A 21,479-nucleotide genomic window follows, 5' to 3' on the forward strand; every position below is an offset into this window, starting at 1 on the left:
TGCAATGCGAATAGGGCTTATTGTTGGATTTACCATAAGGACTCTCATTAATCTTATTATTAGAGTAAAGGAAACTTCCCCAAACATAATAATTATATGAACTAAAATGAAGCTAAATTGGCTTTAGTGAAATATAGGGTTCACTTTTTTTGAGTGTAAAAGCATCAGACAAATGTGTTTTTTTTTTCTCTGGAAATGTGCCGTTATTTTTTGTGAATTTTTGCTCGCGTCTTCCATACACCTCATTCTATCCAAAAACAACTTGCTTTATATCGAAACAATAACAGCAACAATCAAAGCAGTACGGCAAAATCTAAAAATATAAAAAAATAGGAATGTGTAATAACATTTGACTAGGGCTGTATAAACCTAAAATTTTTCAATATAGTTCTCTTTAATAAGAAAATCAAATCAGAATTGGAGTTAATACCGTGAGTAACTTTATTTTTTCGCTGTAAGATAAGTAAATTCTTGCGATTTGCGGTTCCGAATTTCGGAACATAGGGGTATAATATTTGATTAAATAATATATGATCAAAAAATTGGTTGTATTACTAAACGTTTTAAATTGTTTTTACATAGGCAGCATGAGGCTAAATTATTGCTTATTTTATAAAAGTGTTTCCATATAACGCCTTTTTGGTTGCCTTTTTATTAATTGACAAACATGATCACTTAATACAGTATAATTACGTTTATGTTACCAAGAATGTAGTTCAAAAAAAATTGTAGGCGCCTAACCTGCTCAATATATTGGTCTCCCTTTTTCCTTACTTATGGTTGGGAGCATAGACCTTATAACGTACACCCTAAAAAAAAATCGCTTCTTTAACATATGTTCCAAACATATTTTGCAGGAAGCACATATATTATGGGATACTGCCGAAACATTAATATGTTTGTTTTATGTGAACATATTATATGTTTGGAAGCATTTTAAGCCCAAAAAATAACATTTGTATTTATACTTAAATTTTTATAATGAAACTTCGAAATGTGGGTTATTAAAGATTTATAGTCAATAACAGTGCTTGATATAAACGAAATTGACTGATTTTTGGATAAAATATTATTTTTTTTTTGCAAAAATAATAATTTTGTAACAAAAAACTGGCGTGAACAGTTTTTTACTAGCATTTAACACCATCGCTCTAAAATGCCTTTTATTTTCCTTTAATAATTAATTTTAAAGAAAATAAACTTTTTAAATTGTTTTAGCTACAAAACTCGAACTTAATGCCCGCTTTTATATTTGATGGTGTCCGTCAACTCCTCGTGGACTACTTATTAATAAAGAGGAACTAAACTTTGTTTTTATACAATTTACTGTGTAATTTTTCACTATTTCCTCCTTATTTCATTTTACTGTCCCAACTCTAAAAAGAGTATAGTGCCCTTACGTTATTTTTATGAAGACCCCTGATTTATTTTAACGAACCAAGAAAAAAATTGTGTCTATAATGCCAAAATGATAAACAAAACACATGTCCACACATACATAAAATGCTGCTCTCAAGGCGAAAACATATGCTGTTTGTTTTTCAAATGTCTATTCTCTTGGTTCCGAATGTCTATTCTCTTTATTCAAATTAAATAATATTTAGACTTAAGCATATCAAATTTTTGGCCTTATCATAAAACAGTTTTCCAAAACAACATACAAGCGGTTTCACAGAAATTGTTCTCTTTTTATTCTTTCGCTGTGTTATGTTGATATCTTTCGTCAACTCTCCCGGTTTCCATCTCTATTTCTTTCTCTATACTCTCTCTGTCGCTTTGAATAAAATATCACAACATATGTATGTTTAATTGAAATTTGTAAATTTATATATGTTTGCATTCACACATATGATTTTTATGAAACATTCATGCCCCAAACATAATATATTCTAACATATTAATATAGATGTCCCAAACATTTAGTGTTAGTTTAGGAACATTACATGTTTGCACTTAAATATATTGTGTTTTAAAATTGTGCCCGAAACACATTTTGTTTATATCGGAACATATGAAAAATATATTTTTTTTAACAGTGTAGATGAGCCATGGGTATCAAACTATGTTTGACAGTTCCGAAGATTAAGAATAAACGAGAAAAATAAGAGCACGCTTACAATCTCTTTCGTTTTCCTTTTTGTAGTTTGCCAATTTTACACAAAATTAGAACGTTTATGATGCAACAGAGGATTTATAAATAAATTAATATATTAAAAGTTCATATTTGAACAAAAAATTGTGACCAAAACCGCGAAAATACGAAATTTAATTTTGAGCAGCATTGCTCTTTGCGAACAACACAAAAGCAAATGCGCGAAAATTAATGTTTGGGACTGACCCTTTACGAAAAATCAAAACGAAATGTCAGAAAATTAATTGTTGGAACTGACACATTTTTTTGAAGAGAATAGTGGATCATCTATGTATTATAAGGTCTATGGTTGGGAGCAAATCGACAGAGACAAAAATACTCTTTCATTTGTACAATCACAAACACAATCAGACGGTGACACAAAACTACTCTTATATTTTAATACCACAAACATCTAACATCTAGAGGTGGGTATTAAGTTCGAGTTTAGCCGCTAAAATCGCCATTTTTTCACTATTACTTTTCTTAATTAATCCACTTTAAAGAATACAAACTGTGAAAATTTGCTTTGGGCTATTCCCCATCAAGATATAATAAAATTTGCAACAAATATGTATAATTTTATGCATTTTTTACTGATTTAGTTTTCACTTTAGCGATTTTAGCGGCTAAACTCGAACTTAATATTCACCTTAAAGTATTGGTAATGTAAAAAGTAATTGATGTTTATGAAAAATATCGATGTGTTACAAACGATGTCGCAGCCCTAAGTGTTTGGTAAAACAACTTTTCCAACTTTGGAAAAATCGAAAACATTTACCATTATTCCTAAAGTCGCCTTCGCTTTTCGAAGTCTGTTGCTTTTTCGTTACCTCGCTACTAATTTGGTATTCTTGTAGAGAGGCGACGATTACTTTTTGTACAAATTACAATACTCGGTAACAAATGATCTATATCAATAGAAAACAATCAGCTAATTTGGAAAAAAATTATTCTAATTATTTCGGTTTAAAATATTTTTATTTCTGACGCAATTCTAAGCCTGAAAATCCAAAAAAAAAATATATTAAATTTGACGCGCAAAAAAATGTGGATATATAGAAGGAAAGTAAAAGCTTTCAAAATTATAAAAATGGCGACCAAGCCAAGATCAATGGCCCAAGGATCATAGTGGAGGAAAACAATCAGATGATGTCCAAACATGAATTTTAGATTTTGAATTGGCACGCGTAACCACAATTGGACGCGGGAAATGATTTAGATACCAAAATAAAGCCAACAACAATACCCATCCTATACAATTGGAACGACGCTGACTAATGTCAAGAATCATTCAAAGTTCGTGAAGGACACAATTGTTATATTAGTTTGGTGCTAAATTAAATAAAACATTCATTGGCTTTCAAGGGTTTCTATTAAAAATACATAGAATTGAAAATCAACACGTTTGCCTTAATTGTGCAGTTTTCTTTTCTATGGTGTAAATGCGATGGCCCTAACTACTACAGACATATACGGATCTTTGTCAATAAGGCACTTTTATATGCCTAAAAATTGTGACCGCGGTCAACTCAGCGCTTCTTGATATAGAATATGAGTTCCGCATAGGGTGCATAACTGGAAGCTGGAATAAATACTTGAACAATATAGATTTTTTTAATAATAGTTACATCTTTTCTTACCATTGGTTGCAATTTGTCTTTAAAGTCCAAAGGCATTGAGTAACAAACCATTTGTTTCGTCCGATTTTAAATCGTTGGAGTCAGTCAAGCACATCTGATTTCTAGTTCCTTAACCATTTTTTTTTTAATTGTTTAGGGTTAGTCACTTTATCTCTTACCAAATTCAATTTATTTTTCAATTGTTCGTTTAATAAAGTATAAAAAACTTCTTCAAAAATTGGTCACTAAACTCGTCGCTGGTAAATTTAACGGCGACAAAAAGCAACGATACTGGCGACAAAAAACGACACCAGGAATGCCGATTTTCATCGATAGCAGAATATATCCACGAACGGGATACCAATTAGTGGCGAAAATCGTGAAGCGACGGCGAGGGCGACTTCAGGAATAAGGGTGATTAAGACATTCTTACATCAGCAAATGTGAGTCCCAAATATTCTATTTGAAGTTTTTTGTTTTCACTGAAAATTGGGTCTGCACCAACAATTTTTTCACGAGACACATTTTTGGCGTGTAGTTACGTACATAAAAAAAATAAATGTATGTAGATCATAGTTAATTTCTAATTGTAGTACAATAGAAGTAAACTCGCCAATTGATATTAATAAAAACGTTAGCGGATCGAACTAACACATACATTGTATTTTAATTCATCCACTAAAAAATTACAGCTTCTGCTATATTTATAAATGTCAATGATTTAGTCAATCTCAAACTTGTGAGAAGTGCGGACATAATTGCATTCAAAGCCAAGTCGAAATTAAATAGTTCGGACGGCGTATTTGTATAATCTAAACTTCGGGAGTTTAAACAGTCGTAAAAGGAATACAACACTTCCACTCACTCACTCGACTTAGACTGCAATAAGCGTCGTGTTATTAACTACTACTAAACGTATTAAAAATTACCGGATTATTATATTTTAAATATTGAGGGTCTTTCGCCCACCCGCTGCAAATTGGAACTAAATGCTTGTAGGGTGTAAGAACTATAAATATTGTTAATTAATGTCTAATTGTACATATTTGTATATATATTTAAAGCTTATCTTTTGAAATTGATCACGTAAAAGTAGATCAATTATTTCATAAATAGTGTTCAAAAAAATTTCCCAATGATTCATAAGTAACTAAGTAAAAATATAGGTTTTAATTTCAATGAATGCATACATAATATTAACGGAATGTTTAATATTATAAATGCAATATATATTTCTTTCGACACTGAAAAATGTGTACATTATATAATAATTGCGAAAAACCTAATATAATAAATGATCATTTTACTTTGATTTTTTTCACCCTGATAATTATGCATACATTTTGAACGCACTTATTAAAAAATCATTAAAGTCGAGAAAGTAATCAACATCATTTTGCAATATTTTTATTTACTTATAAACATGAACAATTGAAGCGTAGTTAATATTGTGTAATTCCATCAAGCTTTTCCAGTCATTTTGCCCCAAATTGAGGCTATTTTTTCGTGGATCGAAATGAAAATGTTTTTGTGGAGAATTTTTGTGAGGGTTTTCGAAAACTGTTCAGAACAATAAATCAGGTTTAAAATAATTGTTTAAATGAATTTCTAAATTCTTAAAAAAGAGTCTAATGAAGTACACTAAAAAAAGTGAGCTCTCTATTTCACTAATTGTTATTATGTTCGGAGAAAGTTTAATTTACTCTAATAAGTTTTTGAGTACGACAGTTAAATTAACTAAAAAACGTGAAAAAATTATACACACATTAAGCATAAAGATTTACTAAATTCGTATTTTTCACAAAATAGTTCATTATTTCTTTAAATTTGTAAATTTTACTACAAATGCATCCATCATGAATTTTGAACGCCATTTTTTTTCTTCAAATTTTCGTTATCAAGTGAAAAAAATTATTTCATTTCATTTTTATTGAGTACCTATACAACAAGATTAAAATCTTATAATTAGAGTGCAGGATTATAAATGTTAAAACATCTCCGTCTTATAATAAATATATATAATAATTACATTTTGAAGATAAAAATTAAAATAAATAAAATTAAAATTAATATTAATAGAAAACAAGTATGTAAAGTTAATTCGGGCGAGTCGACTATATCATACCCTAAACCACTCCTACTGAATTAGTAAACATAAGCATTTGTGGGGTACCATTGTATACGTACACTCAAAAAAAGTGAACTCTCTATTTCACTAAAGCCAATTTAACTTTATTTTAGTTCATAGAAATATTATGTTTGGAGAAAGTTTTCTTTACTCTAATACTTTTTTGTGTACGTTAGTTAAATCAATTAAACCCGAGGACAAAAATATACTCAAATGAAGCATTAAAATTAACTAAATTTGTGTCTTCCACAAAATAGTTCAGAATTTCTTTAAATTTGTAAATTTTACCAAAAATGCGTCCATCGTGAACTTCGTATGTCACTAAAAACATTCTTGCAATTTTGAACTCCAAGTTTTTTCTTCAAACTACAAAATTTTCTTTAACAAGTGAAAAAACTTAGTTATGTCTAATAAATTTTCTTGTATTTGTCGAAAAACATTTACTTATTTTTATGACATCGGCGTGATGCCAACGTTTGTAATACTGTTTAGTTAAAATTGTCTAAAAATATTCAAAATTTTCTAAAATTAACCGAAAGTTTTCTTCCTGGTGGGTTCACTGTTTTTTCAGTGTAATGAGAAACAAACCGCATTTCCATATTTAAAAATATATTTATGGGAGTCTGAGCAGAAATGTCTAATATTACGAACTATAGTTGATTTTGTACCTACAGAGTTAGTATGACACTAATATTGAGTTATTAAAAAAAAAAATAAGAAATCCCTCAATTAGTTGTGGGTGTTAAATCCAAATTTTTAAAAACCGGGCAATATTATTAACATATGTAAGAGCTACATGTAAGTCTAAACAAGATCGGCTAGTACATCAATTTGAGGAACATTGGTTAATAAATAAGAGTAGTATCGCCAAATTTGGGTAAATCGAGCGATGCAGATATATGGGAGCTATATCTAAATCTGAGCCAATTTGTATAATATTTTGCAGGTATGAGTGATATCACAGAAGGTTACCTTGTGCAAAACTTGAGTACAATCAGTTAATAAATGAGGCCTCTATGGTCAAAAATAAAGTTATTAGGGGCAAATTTTTCAAAATCAGGCGATACAATTATATGGGAGCTATATCTAAATCTGATCCGATTTCGATGAAATTTTGCAGACTTGAAGGGTGCTGAAAAAGATTACTTTGTGCCAAATTTGAGGACAAAACGATAGCGTTTGTCCTTGTTTCGAAAAAAAAAACATTTTGTACCAAATTTCATCAAAATCGGTTAGTATTTAATTGCGACCGGTTTCCTGTGAACAACAAATGGACAGACGGACACCAAGGGCTAGATTGACTCAGGAGGTGATTCTGAGTCGATCGGTATATATTTTATGGGGTCTAAAATCAATATTTCTGGTAGACACATTCTTTGGCCGATCAAAAATATTATACCCTGACCACTATGTGGTTTAGGGTATAAAAATATAGAAAACTAATCTTAATATTCAAATACATTGCATTCTTGATGATTGAAATTGTGAGTCAATATTATATCAACAAGCAAAATTTTAATATTCGATATTCTAATTGTGAAATAAATTTTGAATATTGTAATGCATTTCTGATGCATACAATCGGGGTAGAGTGTTCCAGAGACGTATTGTGCCAATAAAGAACAATGTCTAATAAATTTTCTTGAAATTGTCGAAAAATATTTACCTATTTTTGTGACATTGGCGTGATGCCAGCGTTTGTAATACTGTTTAGTTAAAATTTTCTAAAAATAATCAAAAATTTCTAAAATAAACCAAAAGTTTTCTTCCTATTGGGTTCACCGTTTTTTCAGTGTATATCAAATTCTCACAAAAATATAAAATAAAACTTTCCTTTTGATTCAACGGAGCATTTGGACTTGAAACAGACGCAGAATTTTAATTGGGGTGCTCAAGCGCTAATTTATATTTTACTCAGCTTGGCTAAGATATTTTTCTACTACTGCAGATTCATTTCGACTTGGGTCGAAATGTTGTCCCTAATCTGCGTACTTCATTCACCCAGAAAAAAGTGCCTTCGAAACTAAAGGAAAAATTTTTATCAATTTAGTTTAGCCATTTTATTTCCATTAAGTTAAATTTTTGTGTGAAATAATAAAATTTACTTGCTTCAGTAAAAAAATCCTAAACTGAAAGCAGTTAGGAATAGTTCATTAACTATAATAAGGCATGGAATTTTACTAATACTGTTTTCTTCGCTGGGTATAAGCATTTACTACCGAACAAGAAAATTTTATTCACTGATAACAAAGCATTCGTAAAAATAAACAAAAACCGAACTAAAACCAAGTTTCCTCAAATTTAGTAAAAAGTCTTTTAAAATGATAATTCTGACTTCCTTTATTATAGAAAGCTTATCATACATACGAATGACACTTAGCATAGAAAAATATTTTAGTTCATTCGAACTAAGAAGTATTCAATCCTTTCAAAACTTGAGGAAACACACTTGTTAGAACATAGGAAATTTTCCGATATTTCTGTAATCGATACGTGTCATCGATGTAATCGATATGTTTGCGCGTGTGTTGTTTTTTAGTTGGCATCGCGTTGTTATGGTATAAGGAGAGATTGTTAAAAAAATAATATAGTAAAATACAGTAGAATTCGGTTATAGCGACCGCCAAGGGACCGAAATTATGCGTCGTTATAACCGAACGTCGTTGTATCCAAATAAGTGTACACAATATTTTAAATTTTTTTTATCATGTATATTAATATTTATTGAGATTGCAAATAGTTTAGAATTGTGGTTTGTTTTCTATTTACAAGAATTTCTTTTAATAATTTACTTTCAATAATTTCAACGGAACTATATAAACTCTCTGATATATCAGAACCCCCAAATCGTAAATACTGTTTTAATGTGTGCACCGCACTCAAGTTTGTCCTAGTTGGAATTTTGATTGGCTCATCTTCGTCATCTTGTTCATTATCGCTGTGAGTTTCATCATTTTCTTTTGTGTTCTCCGCTATTTCTCTCAATGAAGGCTATTTTGATGTCACGACGTTGTCATCGACATTTACGAACTCATCCCAGTCCGGGTTTGAACTCTAACTCATCCCAAACTGGTTTGAATATTTCTTCTTTGTCATTTGCACCTCTGTTTGGGATAGTCGAAAACAAATTCTGTGATTCCCCGCAGTATATGTTTCTTTATTTAGTATTGGCTGACGACAAAAAATGGAATGAAAAAAATAAAAATTAGTACACAGAACTTACATCGTCGTTATAACCGAATGTCCATTCCAAAGCAGACGTGCAACTTGGCCGTTAAAAGCAGATGGTCGCTAAAACCGGAGTCGTTCTAAGCGAATGCTTGCGCATGTACAAACTATTAAGAACCAAACTTGCTTTGAAAATCCGTCGTTATAAACGGATGGTCGTTATAACCGAGGTCGCTATAAATGAATTCTACTGTAATATAATAAATAACAAATAAAATATATAAGATATTTGTTATTTTAAATTAGTGAGAATCTTTTCGTTCGAAAGAAAACACCAACAGAATAACAACCCCTTCATTCGTCTTCATTTTGGAATCTTCAATTATCAGGTAACATTCATATAGTGACGCTAATCTTTTGTGAAAAAATTGGTTTATGATTTTTTATATTTGTTGGTGTTGAAATTGTAAAAGGAGGACAAAATCGTTCACAGATAAAAATAAGTTTGAGAACCAATAACTTTTATTGGAAAACCAAGAACAATTAATTTTCCTGCAACAAACTAATTTTTACTTTTAATAACCATTATTACAAAAAAGTTGTTAGCAATCGTTACCATCAGAAGGCAACAAATAATTTGTGTTCTCAATAACATAATTTGTAAGTAATTTTCAATTCAATTCATTTTATTCATCCAAAATTTCATAGGTTTACATATAGTATTGAAGACAATTTTGAGATTTTATCTATAAGATATTGCAGCAAATAAATACTATATTAAATTTATGCTAACTTATTTAATATATTATATATTTATTGTATTAAGTTAGATTTTGTAGGCAAAAGTGGGGAAAAAACCTTAATATAATTTACAGAGAAGGGTTCAAGAATTAGCATGAGAGTAAAGGTGAATATAGATAAATTATGTTGAAAAGATAATTTATTATATATCATTTACTCAAAGCTTGGTGATGTATGACATCACCAAGATGGAGTAGGAATTACTATAATTCTAAACAATCTCTCATTACTTCGTAAGGAGAGTCTATTATTTAGTTGAAGAATTGGTACTTTGTCTATCTATGTATTCTTTAAAATGTTCATATCCTTTTTCATTATGTAGATGAAAAGTTGAATATCTCCATGGTTTGTTGTTTATCACTTTCAGGCATTTGTTTTGAATGATTTGCAACTTTTCCGTGTGGCTTTTGGCAGCGTTATGCCATACAGGAGCAGCGTAGGACATAATCGGCCTTATTACACATTTGTATAATAAATGTTTATTTCTGTTATTTAATTTTGAGCATTTGTTGAGTAAAGGCGGAAGGTCTTAGTGGCTTTTGCACAGGTTGATTCAATATGTCTCCGAAATAAGAGTTTCTCGTCCAATATGACCCCAAGGTACTTGATTTCTTTGCCAATTCTGATTTCGTTTTGATTAATGGCAAGAGGCCGCTTCGGGAGTCGCTTGGGTGACTTGTTGAATGCAAAAATAATGGACTGGGTTTTCCCATGATTAATTTTGATTTTCCATTTTTGAAAATAATTGTTACATATTGTCAAACTTTTTTCCATTTTTTCAAAAGTGCACTGGTAAGTTTGCTTTTACTTATTAGTGCCGTATCGTCTGCATAGTAGGCAACATCGAAGTTTTTCGTAGCTTTGAAATCAGAGGTATAAAGGTTATATAAAATTGGCGATAAAATTGACCCTTGAGGGAGACCAGCAGGGATTGGCTTTAGTGAAGAGGTACAGTTATTAACGGATACTGCGAATGATCTATTGGTATTTGGGGATATTCTTAGAAATCATTTTAAATACTAGTCCGTTATGCCACACTGTATCGTAAGTAATTTGTTGAGCATCCAACAGTACAAAATATTTGTTGTTGAACGTTACGTTTAATCCTCAACAAATATTTTTGAATTTGAACGAACAAATTTGTTTGTGGTTTGTTGGAGTCTATCAATGACCTGTAACAAATTTATTGGTGTATTGATAAAAAATTAAATTGAAATTAAAATTGACAGAATTATGCTATGAATTGCACCAAAATTGCAAAATTGGCGGAACAATTTTGGAGGTATTTTGTTAAGTACACACAGCGAAGGATTGTGACCAAAATGTTATTTTTGGACGGGGAACATGTAACATTTTTGTGTCGAAAATCCTATACTCAGTTTTGTAAATGTTTGACAATTTTAAATTTGAGTGGACCCGGGTCTAGCAAGCCTTTTTAACGACTTTTTGCCCAGTGCTATATATTCTAGTTAATTAGAATTGTAATAACTATAATCCTGATATTAATATGGTTTTATTATTTATCTCATACAAAAACACATTTAAGAAACTATCATATTGAAAAATATACATTTTTCACAGACATTTATAAATGCCTTTCTGTATTCTCTGATGAGTGAGCTCTTTGCTTGCTATCAGACACGTGCATGTGCTCATACTCATTTTGTTCTAACGGTATTCTCCGCATCAGTGCTGCCGCTAGTGAAAAATTGAGTGAAGTAGATTTTGGAAAAAAGTGGAGTAGATTGAATAAAATTGAAGTAGCATACATTTTTGAAAACAAAACAATAGCGTCGGTGAGCGTATTCCTTTGCTAAAGATATTAAATTAATTAATTAATTTATAATTAATAATATATTTATATTTTTCATGGAAATTATTGCACTACTTACCGATTCATCTTGCACATCACATATCCACACGTTATTTACTCACAACAATTTGACAGTTCACGCCAGTGTTGCCAGGTGATTTTTGATTCTTCCCCCCAAATCTTAAGAAAAAAACCCCTAAATTGGTCTAAGCTTTTTTCAAAAACCCCCAAAAAATTTCAGAATATAAAAGTACAAAAAGTGGTCCAAAAATTACGTGACAAATAATCCTGCAGTGATACACTTTAAAAATTAAATTTAACACAAATATATATCCTGAAAGAAGAGTTCTTTCCTGAGAAACGAAATTTCAGAAAAACTAAGTTTTCTTATGATGCTAAATTTTTTTTCGTTTGCAGTAAATAAAAAATAAAATTTGCTATTTAAGAAAATACTTTAAAACAAAAGAGATTTTCGTTTGTTTAAAATTTCATCCCTGAGGAAATTATTTTTTCTATGGATGTAATAATACAATATGTATATCAATTTAAAAAGCGGGATTACTCTTAAAAAGCTTTCAGCTGCTAAGTTAAAATACTATTGTTTTTAATTTTGTCAAATATTAAAAATGCCCTTTCAACAGAAGAGTTTAAAAAAGCTAACGAAAATAATGCTATTGGATACTTGTTTGTATTTAGGATCTTCTAGTTGACTTTCCGCATCTTTTTTCTCATAACTCATGCTAGAATTGTTCCGAATTTGCTTGAGAATTGCTCCACTTTATAAGGTCTGAAATAATTTTTTACCCCCAAAAATCCCCCCAAATAAATTTTACCCCTAAAAATTCCCCTAAACGTGAAAAAATCCCCTAAATTTGGGGGGAAAACCCCTAACCTGGCAACACTGGTTCACGCATTGACACTTGTACAAAGCAAAAATAAAGGGTTGCCATTCCAGCGATGAAAAGTAGGCTTTGCATATGTTCAATGATTAAAACTACTATGTTCATCGTAGTTAAAGGAATAGGAAAAACAATTAGGTAACATGGGGAAAAATTTTAAAATTTGAAGCAGACAAAAAGTGAAGCAGATATTTGGAAGAAGGAGTGACGAAGTAAAGTGAAAAAAATGAAGCAAAATACTTCGATTGAAGTAGTAGCGGCAGCACTGCTCCGCATACTTCTTTTAGCTTTCGTACATATTCTCTGCGATGTGCGCGTAACCAGCTTTGTATTTTTGTTTTTGTTTTCATATCGATAGCAGTCAACTATTTTCGCAACAAAACAATTTGTTGAAAATTCAGAATATTTGTTTTATTTCCTCTGTGAAGCATCTACAAACACATTTCAACAACAAATGCCTCATGTTCAATAGACAAATTAGTTGAGCATCAGCAGATTCTTATTAACCCTCTAATGCCCCAATTTTTTTGCCAGCTGATTAAATTTTCAATGCTAACGACACAAAAGCAAGAGAACTAAGCAAGAAAAATTTATACGGTAAAATTCAGCTATGATGCAAAGCCTCTTGAAAAGTTTCAAATAAGTTTTCTTTTTATTTTGCCCATTTTTATTGTCTTAAAGTGTGTTTTACTAAAAGCTTCGTTATTAAATGAAGCCTGCCTAAAGGCGGGCTTGGGCATTAGAGGGTTAAAAGTGAAAGGAACAAGAAGAAGAAAACCACTACGTTTTACAGTTGGTAACATTACATGGAAATAGTGGAATAATAAACTAATATTTCAAGGCCAGTCGATGCTGTTGATTCTTAATAAATATATTTAATATATTAATAAAACTTTTATTGAAGAAAATTATTACTAATTTTGAAATAAAAGGTTTACCACAAACCATATATGAATTCAATTCAGTTAATTTTTTTCATTCTGTAGTATAGTAGTACATAATTTCTACGAAAATCACATCGTTCAAACAAATAAAAATGTCTTTGGCGCTATACGAAGTTCAACTTTCTTCACAATGAGTTCATTTTAACTTAAAGAAGTGGTCACTTTTTTCTGGGTGTTGGTTCGGACAATATTTCCCATAAAAATAGATATGCTTAATATGATTTTATTTACCGAACTGCCGTTTTTTCGCGAGCACAATGTTACCTGTTGAAATTTTTAAAAGTTACATTTTCATAAAAAGGTCGTACAAACCAGGGATCCAGAGCGGTGTGTTCACAGGAAACCGGTCGCAATTACTAACCGATTTTGATGAAATTTGGTACAAAGTGGTTTCGGTACAAGGACGAACGCTATTTAATTTGGAAAAAATCGGATGAAATTTAGATATAGCTCCCACATATATGTATCGCCCGATTTCGACAAATCGGGTCACATTGCACTTTTTTACCAATCGATCCTCGTCAAATTTGGCACAAAGGAATCTCTTTCAGCACCCTTCAAGTCTGCAAAATTTCATCGAAATCGGTTCTGATTTAGATATATCTATCGCCCGATTTTGCTAAATTTGACCGTAAAACCCTTATTTATCAAGCAATTCTACTCAAAGTTGGCTAAATGTAATCTTCTATAGCACTAATTGTATGTGCATCATCGAAATCGGATCAGATTTAGATATAGCTCCCATATAATTGTACATCCCGATTTTGAAAAATTTGCCCCTAATAACCTTAGTTTTGACCATAGAGGCCTCATTTATTAACTGATCGTACTCAAATTTTTCACAAGGTAACCCAAGGTATCACTCATACCTGCAAAATATTATACAAATTGGTTCAGATTTAGATATAGCTCCCATATATATATGCATCGCTCGATATACCCAAATTTGGCCATAATACTCTTATCTATTAACCAATGTTCTTCAAATTGCAAATTTTGATGTACTAGACGATCGTGTTTAGAATTACATGTAGCTCTTACATAATAATATTGCCCTGTTTTTAAAAATTTGGATTTAATACCCACAACTAATTGAGGGATTTCTTAGTTTTTATTTAATGGGCTCAATATTAGTGTCATACTAACTCTGTAGGTACAAAATCAACTATAGCTCCTAATATTAAACATTTCTGCTCAGACTCCAATAAATATATGTTTAAATATGGAAATGCGGTTTATCTTTCATTAAAAAAAATTTCAAACTTTTACATAAACGTTTTTGTTACAAAATTTTTAAGTTTGCTATAAAAAAAATTATATTTTACCCAAAAACTCAGTCCATTTCGTTTATATCAAGCACTGTTCTTTTCTGACTGTAAATCTTTTATAATCCACATTTCGATGTTTCATTGTAAAAATTTAATGTAGTTATATGTAATGTCGAACATTTTTCCCTAAGTTTTGGTATATTTATAAAAATATAATTAAAAAAAAATTGGTGTTCAGTCGAAGCAGGGATTGAACCCACGACCCTCTGCATGCAAGGCGGACATGCTGACCGTTGCCTCACGTGGCCAACAAATGTATGTTTCTGTTAAACAATGTTATGTTTGCATCGCCGCAAACTGTGTTATATAAATATATATAGTTTATATAACACAAACATATAGTTTTTGGATATTGGCCTTAAAAATATATCCACACAAAGAAAATTTCATTAAATTTTTTTCTTCCAGTGTATGCCCTAAGGTGAAACATGATATGTTTGAACAATACAAACAATGTTTTGTTTGGACCAACCCTGAAAATATATATGCTTGAAGCAAAATATGTTTGGGGTATATGTTACAGAAGCGATTTTTTTGAGGGTGCAGCTGTTTGCAATACTTTTCTGGCTGTTTCTGCAGAAATACTTTCTTTAGTGACACTTTAATATTTTCCACAATTTTGGAAGAGGTAATCCAGGGATTAGCCTTCGCCATATTAATAATTGTATGCTCTTCCCGTATTGATAAACTTTTGGGCGACCAAACCTGGACTTTGGTGTTAAAATACCGGTTTCTTTAAAGTGGTTTATAACTCTTTGTACAGATGAATATGATCTACCTACCGTTTTACCAATATTTCGGAAATTTTTGCCTTTCTTCCATAATTTAATTATTATTTTTCTTTCGTCAACGCTAATTTCTTCACCCTTAATTTCCATTTTTTAATTTTTCTACTTTTGTGAGTTAAATGAGGAAACGATCTCGCAAAACGATCAAATGTAATAATAAAGATAAAAATAAGAGAAAAAGAAGAATCTGCATTTTGTCGTATATTTATGAACTAACGGATGCAAATAATAAATTCACCATAAACATTTTTTGCTTTGTTATAATAATGTTGTTTTTTTAGACAAATAATAAACGAAATTGAAGTGAACGCAGACGTTGTGGGCTATATGTATATTGGTATTAGTAGATTGAAACACGTTAGGTTAGGTGGCAGCGCGATGTATCAGGCTCTCTTAGACTATTCAGTCCATTGTGATACCACATTGGTGAACTCCTCTCTTATCACTGAGTGCTGCCCGATTCCATGTTAAGCTCCATGACAAGGGATCTCCTTTTTATAGCGGAGTCCGTTCCACATTGCAGTGAAACCACTTAGAGAAGCTTTGAAACCCTCACAAGTGTCACCAGCAATACTGAGGTGGGAGAATCCACCGCTGAAGAACTTTTTGGTGTTCGATCGAAGCAGAAATCGAACCCAGGACCTTGTGTATTCAAGGAGGGCATGCTATCCATTGAATCACGGTGGCTCCCTGAATCACGTTACTCCTTAATTATTATGCTATTAACTATCACATCGCCGTAACATTTGATATGTAGCCATTGCTATAAAACAAATGATCGTCTTGGTAGTTTATTTTTTCATATAAAATAAATAGCCAAGTAAATAACAATGTTTCTGGGAGAAATTGACGACCGAAAAAATAAGTTTGTGAATATAGCGAAGAATTGATGAGTATAATTAGCTCAATTCTGAGTAACAACTCCCTGTAAACGTTTTCCCTATTCCCCTATTCTAAACAAAATCTCCCCGGGAAAAGTTCTCTTTTCCCTTATTCTAAACCAACTTCGAAAATGGGAAATTTTTCTTTTGGGGAAAAATTGGTATTACAAATAATAATAAAAAGGGGAAAACCATGGGAATAATTTCCCCAAAAAAATTCAAGAAGTTATTCTGTAATTTCAGTTCAAAAACTACAAATAAAAAGCAAAAAATATAAAAGAGTAGTGGCATGCACCAGGATGGGATACATTCAACTACCGAACCCTTATCTCATGGTCACATCTGTACATATTTTAAAAATTATTTCTTATTTAGAAAATAAAGGCTTGTTCCTTTAAGGAGCAATAACGCGGACATGCGTCCCGTCAACACATCCTATTACTCTAGGAATTGCATGCGTGGCGACAAAAGCTAACGAAATTTTCTTTTCTCCTCTTCCGTTTTGATGATATATATGCGCTTTGATGGCAGGCTTATTTACCCTATAATATCGTGTGACCTTGAAAAGCAAAGCATCCCATTAACAACGTTATAAAGTTTCAGGCAACTTAAGGGCGTAGCTTTCTCCTTTCTATCCTTTGGACATTGTTACGTTCATGCGCCTCTTCCTCAGATCATAAACGCGGCACTAAACGTTTTTCGCTTTTAACTCAATAATTAAATACAATTTCAATTCAAAATTTGTATTACAATAAAAGTTGAAGTTACTCACTTCGAATACTCTAAATTATTTCTCCCTTGTTATTCCCTTCACCAACTGTTTACAATAAGAGGGTTTTATTCCCGGGGAAAACAGTCTATTTCGTCCGTGTAACGAACAACCAACAATGGACTGAATAGTCTAGGTGAGCCTGAAACTTAATTGGGCTGCCACTTTAACCTAACCTAATCAACAATGCAATGAAATTCAATCAAACCAAGCACACATTAATGGCCTGAGATTCAAGATAGGCTGCAAAATGTAGCTTTGTCGGATCTGCTTATGAATATAAGCACAACCTTAGAAAAGACCAGAAGACAAAAAAAATAATATATACACTGATAGAAAAATATTTTATTCATATGTTCCGATGTAAACAAAATATTTAAGTGCAAAAATATAATACTCCTTTCGTTTTCATAAGAAAACATTTTCTTTGCAAAGTGAATGATTTCTGCTGTGAAAAATAATAAGGACAGTTTTGCGTTTTGGTAAAAACAATACTAAAAATTAAAATCCCTTTATTGTTTGTAAGTAAATGCATAAAGCATATTTAATAATTGATCAATAAATTACACTTTTGAAATTTTTTGTAATAAATGGGTAGAAATAAGCACTATAACTGAGCTACCCACATAAATGGGACTTCCAACAGGAAAATGACCCAAGGGACACAAAGAAGCGGTTTATTGAGCGAAGTTAAACGGCCAATCAGGGAAAAGTGTCCATCAAATTGCGATGAGCTTTGGAATCTAATACGGTAACAGGTTGGCTGATAAGTCCCCGGTCTGACACATAGATGGCGTCGCTAGTATTAAATGCATATTATTTTTATATAGTACCAACCTTCAAATGATTCATGCCAAAATTTGACGTCTGTCAAAATTTGACGTCTGTAATTAGTCAATTAGTTTGTGAGATAGAGCGTCTTTTGTAAAGCAACTTTTGTTATTGTGAAAAAAAAAAATTGAAAAAGAGGAATTTCGTGTTTTGATAAATTACTGTTTTCTGAAGGGAAAAAATACGGTGGAAGCAAAAACTTGGCTTGATAATGAGTTTCCGGACTCTGCCCCAGGGAAATCAACAATAATTCAATGGTATGCAAAATTCAAGCGTGGTGAAATGAGCACGGAGGATGGTGAACGCAGTGGCCGCCCGACGAAAACATCAAAAAATCCACAAAATGATTTTGAATGACCGTAAAATGAAGTTGATCGATATCAAAGGAACGTGTTGGTCATATCATTCATCAATATTTGGATATGCGGAAGCTCTGTGCAAAATGGGTGCCGCGCGAGCTCACATTTGACCAAAAACAACAACGTGTTGATGATTCTGAGAGGTGTTTGCAGCTGTTAACTCGTAATACACCCGAGTTTTTCCGTCGATATGTAACAATGGATGAAACATGGCTCCATCACTACACTCCTGAGTCCAATCGACAGTCGGCTGAGTGGACAGCGACCGGTGAACCGTCTCCGAAGCGTGGAAAGACTCAAAAGTCCGGTGGCAAAGTAATGGCCTCTGTTTTTTGGGATGCGCATGGAATAATTTTTATCGATTATCGTGAGAAGGGAAAAACCATCAACAGTGACTATTATATGGCATTATTGGAGCGTTTGAAGGTCGAAATCGCGGCAAAACGGCCCCATATGAAGAAGAAAAGTGTTGTTCCACCAAGACAACGCACCGTGCCACAAGTCATTGAGAACGATGGCAAAAATTCATGGGCTTCGAATTGCTTCCCCACCCACCGCATTCTCCAGATCTGGCCCCTAGCGTCTTTTTCATGTTCTCAGACCTCAAAAGGATGCTCGCAGGGAAAAAATTTGACTGCAATGAAGAGGCGATCGTCGAAACTGAGGCCTATTTTGAGGCAAAACCGAAGGAGTACTACCAAAATGGTATCAATGGTACTACCAAAATGGTATCAATGGTACCTTGGCGTTATTTTGGACAGGAAGCTGAATTTTAGGCTTAATATTGAAAAGAGGGCGAGAAAAGCCACGGTAGCTTTGTACTCGTGCAAAAAGGCAATAGGGAAAAAGTGGGGACTAAGACCAAAAATTGTGCATTGGCTATACACGGCAGTGGTTAGACCTATAATGCTATATGGTGTTGTAGTCTGGTGGCCGGCACTTCAGAAACCGACTTGTTTAAATAAAGTTCAGCGTATGGCGAGCTTATGTATCTCAGGCGCATTTAGTAAGACAGGAACAGACTCCCTTAATGTCATGCTACATCTATTGCCTTTACACATTTTGGCTAAACAGTCAGCTGCAACAACGGCTGTGCGGTTGCGCGAGCTATCGCTGTGGTCGGAAAAAATGTACGGTCATAGTTCGGTCCTCAAAGTAATGCCAGATGTGCCTAACGTAGTGGATTACACCCTGGCAAAACCACTTTTCGACAAAAAGTTTGAAACTCTAATTCCCAACAGTGAGGCGTGGTGTACACAGACCCCGGGGAATAAAAGATATATAGATTTCTATACTGATGTCTCCAAATTGAATGGACAAGTGGGGTTCGGAGTATATTCTAAAGATCTGGAAATTCGAATAGCGAAAAGATTATCTAATCACTGTAGTGTTTTTCAGGCTGAAATATTGGCAATAAGAGAGGTGGTGAATTGGCTGAGAAGTAATGTTCCAACAAATATTGACATTAATATATACTCAGACAGTCAACCTGCAATAAAATCCTTGGACTCTGTGTTCCTTAACTCAAAAACGGCCATAGACTGCCGCAAATCTCTCAACGAGATGGCTGAGCAGTACAATATTCACCTAATATGGGTGCCTGGCCATAGCAACATACCGGGGAACTGTGAATCAGATGTGTTAGCAAGGCTAGGAACTACCTTACATATTCCAGGGGAACTAGAATCTGTTGGTATGCCTCTGGCCACCTGCAAGCTCTTACTGCGTGAGAAGGCTGTTATGATGGCCAATATTCGATGGGAAAATTGCAAGGGTTGCAACGACACCAAGCAAATATGGCCCCATTTAAACTTAAAACGCACACTAGATATGCTAGTGTTCTCAAGGCGTCAGATAGCACTCCTAATATCTGCTATAACGGGTCGCTGCCTGATAGGCGAATTTGCAAAAACTATAGGTGCGAAGTATAATGACTATTGTATAAGCTGTCATAACGTGGAGGAAAAGGAATCAATTAAACACCTCTTGTGTGAGTGTCCAGCTTTTTGTGTAAGGCGTAAGCGAATTTTAGGAGCATATAGCTTTAGATTACTGGCTGACCTGGAAAACGTTAACTTAAGCAGTTTGTTAATGTTTTTGGAGCAATCTGGTTGGTTCCACAAAAGTAAATAATAGAGAAGGTTCAGTGGTTAAGACTAGAAGTGCCCATATGTAATAGGTACTTTTAGTTAAATGTGGTATCACAATGGACTGAATAGTCTAAGTGAGCCTGAAATTTAATCGGGCTGCCACTTTAACCTAACCTAACCTAAAATGGTATCAAAAAATTGGAAGGTCGTTATAATCGTTGTATCGCTCTTGATGGGAACTATGTTGAGTAATAAAAACGAATTTTGACAAAAAAATGTGTTTTTCTTTGTTAGACCGGGGACTTATCAGCCAACCTGTTATATGCGGAACGAAATACCGCTACATTTTTGTCAAAATTTTGTCGATTCAACGCCTAGAAGATGTTCTACAGTGCTGGATAACAAAGGATCCCGAACTAAGTACTAATATAACACTACGACTTTATGGTATGAAAAAAATTATCAGCAAAAACTAGGTAACTACATCTCATTACAATTGGCATTACCATGAGTAAAGCTGTCATTACACGTTGCATTATATTCATTATATTGCGGTGAGTTATAATGACTAACTTGTAAAATAGAATAAATGATGGTACCATTAGATATAATTATTCACATAACTGAGCATTTACTTAACACAAAGCCAAAAAGAATATGCAATGTAACGGTAATTCTGAAGATTTTTCTGTTAAGGTTTTTTTTACAGATTTTTCATAATTATTGTGATTTAAATTAATAACATTACCAAATAATGTTTTAAATAAATACTCATTCACATTATACTTCCAAAATGCACTCAAACTAGATTTCAACTGCCATTTGCCTTATAAAAAAGGGATTTAACATCTACTTTTAGTAGATTTCGAACCTAATGTGAATGGGCTATTAGGTATATTATAACGTACTTCACGAATCCAACTCCCT

At 32.6% G+C, this 21,479-nt stretch overlaps 1 protein-coding gene across 2 annotated transcripts in view; it reads left to right on the plus strand.

Moving 5' to 3' along the window:
- The first annotated feature begins 4,483 nt into the window (after positions 1-4,483).
- Positions 4,484-21,479, plus strand: part of LOC142221348 (aminopeptidase N) — a 221,187-nt gene continuing 204,191 nt past the window's right edge. The window contains exon 1 of one of the 2 annotated variants that reach the window (XM_075291056.1): positions 4,484-4,755. The gene's annotated coding sequence lies outside the window, so the exon portion shown is untranslated. The remainder of the gene's footprint in view (positions 4,756-21,479) is intronic. The other variant, XM_075291058.1, reaches the window with a different exon arrangement.

Source organism: Haematobia irritans, chromosome 1 (assembly GCF_050003625.1).
Source record: "Haematobia irritans isolate KBUSLIRL chromosome 1, ASM5000362v1, whole genome shotgun sequence".
Classification (NCBI taxonomy): Eukaryota; Metazoa; Arthropoda; class Insecta; order Diptera; family Muscidae; genus Haematobia; species Haematobia irritans.